Genomic DNA, 7,944 nt, shown 5'->3' on the forward strand with positions numbered 1-7,944 from the left:
GGGTCTTCTGCTGTTGTAGCCCATCCGCCTCAAGGTTGTGCATGTTGTGGCTTCACAAATGCTTTGCTGCATACCTCGGTTGTAACGAGTGGTTATTTCAGTCAAAGTTGCTCTTCTATCAGCTTGAATCAGTCGGCCCATTCTCCTCTGACCTCTAGCATCAACAAGGCATTTTCGCCCACAGGACTGCCGCATACTGGATGTTTTTCCCTTTGCACACCATTCTTTGTAAACCCTAGAAATGGTTGTGCGTGAAAATCCCAGTAACTGAGCAGATTGTGAAATACTCAGACCGGCCCGTCTGGCACCAACAACCATGCCACGCTCAAAATTGCTTAAATCACCTTTCTTTCCCATTCTGACATTCAGTTTGGAGTTCAGGAGATTGTCTTGACCAGGACCACACCCCTAAATGCATTGAAGCAACTGCCATGTGATTGGTTGATTAGATAATTGTATTAATGAGAAATTGAACAGGTGTTCCTAATAATCCTTTAGGTGAGTGTATATTTGCTTCACCCTGCCATGGCTACTCTCCATGTTAAAATCAAAACCTTGTTTTTTTACATTGAGAACAAGACTAAATCACTACACAATTATTATTATTTAGAATTAAGTGATCATTGTTGACACACCACAGCACACAACAATGAAATGTGTCCTCTGCATTGAACCCATATGTGACGTTATAACATAGCAGAGGGCAGCTAATTCAGCGCCCAGGGAGTAGTGCTTGGGGACAGTACCTTGCTCAGGGTACCTCAGTGGTGCCTTGCCAGTCAGGGATTTAAGCCTGTAATCTCTTGAGTACAAGTATGCTTCTCTAATCATTTTGCCACCACTGCTCAGTAGTAGTAGTAGTAGTAGTATAGTAGTAGGTTGACGCCCCGTCCGGGGCTGTTCCCTGCCTTGCGTTGTAGACCCCCGCGGCCCTGAATAGGACAAGCAGGTACAGAACATGGATTAATGGATGGTAGTACTATGAGTAGTATTTGTATTAGAGGTAGTAGTGGTAGAAGGAGTAGCTGCATTACAGAAGTTAAGTAATGAAGTTTGTCTTTACGTATCATTTGTTTAATGGCACACTCCCTTCTCCCCTGTTGTGAACAATTTAGTGCTCTGATGCTGGAAAGCAGCTTCCTCATGGAGAGACACAGTGAAGGACTGCACTAGGCTGTGGTAAGCAAGACACTGCCACTGCGTGGGGGGCTATACAGAGGGAGAGAGAGACAGAGGGAGAGAGAGGGAAAGAGAGAGAAAGCATGGAAGGGAGAGGAAGAGAGTGATAGGATGGAGGGGAAGAGATGAAGAAGAGTGTGATAGGGACTCAGAACTGTATTTACACCAGTATATTTGACATTTTTTGAAACAGCATTCCTTCTGTTTAAGTAAAGTATTCGTGGGTCACCCTGACTGTCAGTGATGTATGGGTATTTGTATTTAGTGGCAAAGAAAGAGCAGGGAAGTCGGCCCCAAACCCTCAGTGCGCTCACAGCATGTCTCACACTGCCATCGATCTGCCCCTCTTTTTTTCTTGCTTTTGGAGTTGTTTCATAACAAAGTCAGTGAAATCCTTCAGTCGTGAAATACACAATGCAAAGGTGAGGACCATGTTTGCCACATGACTTTGCTGTTAGAAATCTATACCGTTTGTGTTCTTATCTCCAGTATATTTTAGAGCTATCATGTTCCTACTGTCTAATGAAATTAATACAAATACTGACAATATATATATATATATATATATATATATATATATATATATATATATATATATATATATATATATATATATATATATATATATATATACATAATATATACATACACACACGGTATATATGTGTGTGTGTGTATGTCCATATATATATATATACACACACAAATGTTTTGAAACCTATTTGTGTTTCAGGTTCATTGGAGCTTTTTGTCTCCAGTAAAAGCCCATTTGCCATATGCCTTATAGCTTAAAGAAATGTAATGGACTCTGCAAGAGCTGTAACCTGTAGCCTTTTAATTTTTTTTCACTTTCTTTAAACACATGGGGATGTGCATTTGACCAATCAAATGAAAGAATGATATAGTGTAACACAGAGGTATTAAAACTAATATAATGAGCAAGTCTGAACAATGAGTAGTGTATGCTAGATTTTATGTCAGCAAATTTGCAGCAAAAGTCCCAATGACATGGAGGGCAGGCTAGAGGGAGGTTGCTGATCTACAGAGCACAAGGTTACAGTGGGGCTACTGATATCCACAAATTAATCACTAAGGGACATAGCACACCAATGTATGCACGTCATGTTCATTTGAAATGAGAAGTAATGTCAAGACTCTAGTTACAAATATAGCTTTTTGGGCTGCTGTGGACCAGTTGCTGTAAAAAATGCTAATAGGCTCAATGTTTGCTGTAAATGAATGGTGTGGAGTTTTCCATGGAATTAAATTTGAACACATCAGAAAAATGTTAAATAATGCTGAATGTATACATAAAACATGGTTTGGTAACAATTTTCTGAATTGACTTCTGCCTCTGATATCCATTGCTACTTTTCCTAACTCATATGTGATACCTGTGACAGTGATTCCTGTGTTTACTGTGGATGCATCCTAAATCGCACATTTGTTTGCTGTGTAGTAGGTGAACTATGGCATGCGAAGTGAGGAGTATATCCAGGTCCTCAGTATGGATGAGACAGTAGGTGAACAGTACTCAGATAACATTACATGGCATAGGAAGTGCCATTTCTGTACAAATTTCAGTAGAAAACAATCCCCAGTCGTGCAAGTTAACTGAAATATTTATTCATATACTGTTCTCATACATATTGTACATAACGCATTAACAGTCAAATAGTAGGCTTCAAACAAAATTCAATACATAATGTGTAAGTATGCGATTTTGGATGCAGCCTGTGACTTCATTACAGTAAAGAACTAATGCAAAGCAAAATGGGATTTTCAGTGAGCACTCAAGTACTAAAGTATCAATATTTTGGCCATACTGCATAGTAAAGTGCATTTCATCATATATAGTGTTTTTCAACAACTAATGAAGACAACAAGCAGAAAAAAATATCTTAGAATAAATCAGCATATGATGAAAACCAAATTAACGAGTAACCCTTAATTAAATAATGTTATTAAAATCTGGATCATGATCAAACAATGAATGATTAAACAATGATCTAATAATACAAAATTAGACATCAGGTCTAATTTGATCTGAACATCTGAATCCAATTTGTGTCTAGAACTGGGTTCCTGTTCACACAGTAAGAAAAAGGCTCTGATGAAAATTTCAGTTTGCCACTGCAACCATCTGACAGGTGGCCCTGTTAAAATTCGACTCCAGTATTATAGACAGCTGGTACCACCAAACTGATCAGTGAGTATCTAGTAACCTCTAATGGAACAAGCCCTACCAAGCCCTACCATGCCAGGACACCCTTGCCGAACTGTACTGCATTATCCATGCACTGGTGTTTTAATACTCTGAGCTGCCACTCATGAAACTTTCTGTTGCTTGTGTTTATGCTCACAGCCCACCTCAAAGAGGATGCTGTTATAAGCGACAGTTCACAAGTCAACCTAACATTAACTCTGTAGACCAGCCTGAAAAGAGGCCAGCATTGGCTCCTATTGGTTGGCTCTGCAGCGGCAAAAAAAATCCTGGGAGCACGCTGGTCACAAGGACCAGTCTGATGAAGAGACGCTCACAGGTCCAGGACTGATTATATATGGAATGCCCAAAGGCCTGACTTGGGGTGCTCCTTGCACAATGAGTTAGGTTGTTCCCTACCTCCCTCTCAGGTGAGCCTTCAGAAGAAGGACATTAAAGCTGTAACGGATTCTGAGAGCACCATCATCCTGTACTGGGCAGATATCATGTACTCTGGACATACACTCCCTGGACAGCTAGCTTCCCATGACCTGCACTCTTGGAAACATGCACTCAGGTACTTAAGTCTGCCTTGTGGTATCAGTGGGAACTGGGTATATTGTAAGAATGCTGGCCACACAGGCATCCATGATTCGGGACTCAGGCTTGAACTGATTTTCACCCCAGGGGGGAACTGCCAACTGGGCTCTGAGACTGGGCTCACATAGTCATGCTGCCACACGTAGTGGACACTTTCCAACCCCCACTGAATGAATGGCGGTTCACAGGCCAGCTCTCACAGACACTCCTCTCAGAAATGCACCCTTCCCTCTCCCTCTGTCTTCTCCCTGCTCTGTCTCAGGTCTCATACAGTCCACACAGAATGCCTAAACCCAGAGTGGATGAGCTGATGGAACGGGCCCCGTTCATTTCAGTCCTCAACCTTACTAAGGGCTTGTGGTAGATACTGTACCGCCTGCTAGCTAAAAAAAAAACTGCATTTAGTAGCCATAATGGGTTCTAGGAAGACATGGTCCTCACAAGCCTCAAGAAATGTTGCTATATTGGATGTGCATCATCAAGACCTCCAAGTCTGAGATAGATGCCTTCCTGGGGTTGGAGGGGTACTACCAACAGTATATACCAATGCTTTTTCCCTACAGTGGTAACCCCACTCTCACACCTCATAAAGAATTAAGGGCTGACTGGATAAGGTCTTATAAACCCTCCAGGTTGAGGAAACTTCCCTGAAGGGTTCTCTCACCACAGCGCCCCTCTGCTCCTCATTATCCACACTGCTGCCTCCAACATTAGGCTCAGGGAACTCTTGACTCAGGACCTTGTGGAGCATCCCATGCTGTACCTAAGTCACAATTTAACACCTGCACAGACAAAATATACCATGATGGAGAAGCAAGCCATAAAGTGGGCTATCAAGCTCCCTTGGGTCTCCTACTCTAGCTGCCTGACAGGTGGTCCTGTATGAGTTGTAGCACCAGGGACAGTAGCCACCTATCAAAATGTAGTATCAGTGTTGTGAACAGCCAGCACCACCCCCCACCCATAACCATTCATGGCTGACTGTCACTAAAGAAGCCAGGGATATTAAGCAGGAGAGGATGGGCCAATGCAAAAGCAGCAGCTAAGCAAAGAGGAGCTGGTTGAATTGCCCAGCAAGCACCCACTAGCTGCTAATGGTAAACACACCCAGGGCATTTCCCACCAAGCCTGTGTATCCTCATGGATCCCTGCCATTTGCCCTGTTCCCCTGTCCATTCACTTCAATAAGTCCAGCTTTTCAGTCATCTGCTTGCATGTGTTTATGCTCACCACAGTGCTACAACCCTATTAGTGAAAGGGGTGCACACTTTTGCAGCTAGGTTGTAAGTTTAATTGTTATTATTATTATTATTATTACTGTTGTTGTTGTTCTTTGTTATTTCAATGAATTGTCCCAATTATTTGCTCTTTCTCTTGGATTCTGTTGATTATAAGGTCACATTAAACACTGAAAAATATCTGACATGATTTAACTTAATTTCTGGCTTTACCTCACAAAAACCGGCAATTAAAAAAAAAAAAAAGATTGTGCAGAATTTTTATATCACTGTATGTAAGAATTGATTTAAAAAAATCAGAAATCAATGTAAAGCCAGAGAATTTGCTATTTCCAGCATGTATTTATACAAAATTAATAAAACTGCAGAACTGTATTGCGTCCAACCCACAAAAAATGTGGTTTATCTATTAATAATAAAACAATAAATGTAGTTATAATGAGATGTTTTGATAACTGCATAATCTATCATGTAATAGCAAGATAATTTATATATCTACTGTAAGAGACATAATGTATTATTAATAAAGATAAAATATATTTTAATTTCTTGTGAGATCAACCAGGATCAAATGTACTATTGACTGGCCAGTGTGAACGGCTGAGAACCACACTGAGCTGAATGCAGAGGGACTTATTTGAGATTCTGGGAATTAATGGACTAGTTACCTCATTAAATCAATCATTAAACTTTAAACTCTGTTTACAAGCCAGCACTCTAACTGTGAAACGGCTTCCGTATGGTTGTATTTAGTTAGACATGGTTTTGCATGCATTATGTTTTTGAAAGGAGCATAATATACTCACCAGATGTTCTGCTTTTTAAACTTTTAAGTTTCCATTATTAACCAGGTTATTCAAAGGTTTGGGGAGTTTTTGCCACATGTAGTATGGATCAAGAAATCTGTAATATGAAAATGCCATTTTTTAAAATTGTCAATTACCTGAACCATCAACTACTGTTTACTACCCTGTAGAGACAATGATAAAACTACAAGAAACAGAAACACCGCTTCAGTTATCTCCTGAGTGAAGGTAAGGCCGCATTTTCCTGAATTATTAACATGTGTCTGACAGTAACAATGACATCTGTCAAACTTCATATGATCATTACATTTTAACCTATAAAATTGCTTTGCATTGATGACATGGATTATACTTGCCTGCCTGGATGCTATAAGGCATACTTATTTTACCATTTTTTATTATTTTATTGATATGTTAATAACTGAATATGAAAAACAAAATAACATAACATATATCAAAATCACAACACCAACAATGTTATCCCCTGAGCCCAGGACAACCCAGTGGAAGATCCATCATCAGAATTTAACAATCTATGATTAAAAATAATGTATTACACTTTAAAGTATAAAAGTGTAAACATTAATACATTGTGTTTGAAAGGTTACTGTGGGTCTTACCGTGAGATCACCATACAGGGGGCAGTGAAAATCATCCTCAAAATATGACGTTCTTCCAAATAAAGTTCTTATGTGGAAGCCGTCAGCTAGATCTAGCCTTACATAGACGCTTAGAGATATTTATCTGCTTCTATGCTTCTATCTTTGTTTTATTCCCTCACCAATAATAACATTTAAAAGATGAATGGCTAATTGGCTTAGAAGAGATATTTCCATCTCTCTTCCTTTGATGTTAAAGTAAGTTGAACCTGGAGTAGAACTGAAGGAAAAACACAGTAAAAACCCAGTAATTTCAAGAAACAGGAGTCTGTTCTTTTGGATTTGGATAGCACCAAATACCAGTGGGCAGTCACCTGCATCATTCAAACGCAAACACAAAGAAAAAAAAATAATGGGGGGGGGGGGGAAGGGGGGGCGCGGCTCTGCCCCTTCATATTTCATTCGGCTTCATTCATCAGCCCCCACCCCCCCACCCCCAAATAAATAAACCTTTTTTTTTTCCTTTTTTTTTCCCCTCCTCCACCCCCCCTCTGCAGAGGACTACTTTATTTGTTTTTTTATTTATTTATTTATTTTATTATTATTTTTTTTTTTTATTTGGTTCCTCATAAGAAGGAGAGGGAGGGGGGGAGGGAACAAAGGAGAAGAAGGGGGGAAGAGAGAGAGAGGGATAGAGAGGAAAAGAAAAAAGAAAGAAAAAAGGAGAGAAAAGGAAAAAAAAACAAAAAACAAAACAGATAATCTGCTTCCATGTCTGCTGAAAAGAGAAAGACAACATACAACACCTGTACTAACCACAACAACCATCAAACGTTAAATGTTATTGAACAGTACACACAACCCGCATTACAACACATGCCCAGAAGCAACAGCCGGTCAAGACAGTGTGTGTCCGTGAGCAGGTGTCTGTGAGCACCTGTGTGCACACCTGTGTGTGTCAGCGCGCTGGTGGTCCTAAGGTTTAAATAAATAAACCTTAACATTTTTTTCAGAATAAATAATAATTTGTTTGGTACTCAAGTGTCGCAAATACATTTATCATTCTGTGACTTTAAATAAAACAGAGGACGACGAGGGGCAGACCCATAGTTTATCGAGATGGATCATAGATATACAATTGTATTTGAATGATGTCTGAATAGAGACAAACTTCTACTAAATCCATACTTACGTAACACATCCCCACCATAAACATTATTTAAGGATAGAGCTTACACCAAGCTTCTGAAATAAGTTCAGCTCAAATTAGCGTAGCCAGGCAAGGCAGGCAGCTGCATCTTCCTAGTTCTCGCATATCT

The sequence above is a fragment of the Paramormyrops kingsleyae genome, chromosome 12 (genome assembly GCF_048594095.1).
Source record: "Paramormyrops kingsleyae isolate MSU_618 chromosome 12, PKINGS_0.4, whole genome shotgun sequence".
NCBI classification, from domain to species: domain Eukaryota; kingdom Metazoa; phylum Chordata; class Actinopteri; order Osteoglossiformes; family Mormyridae; genus Paramormyrops; species Paramormyrops kingsleyae.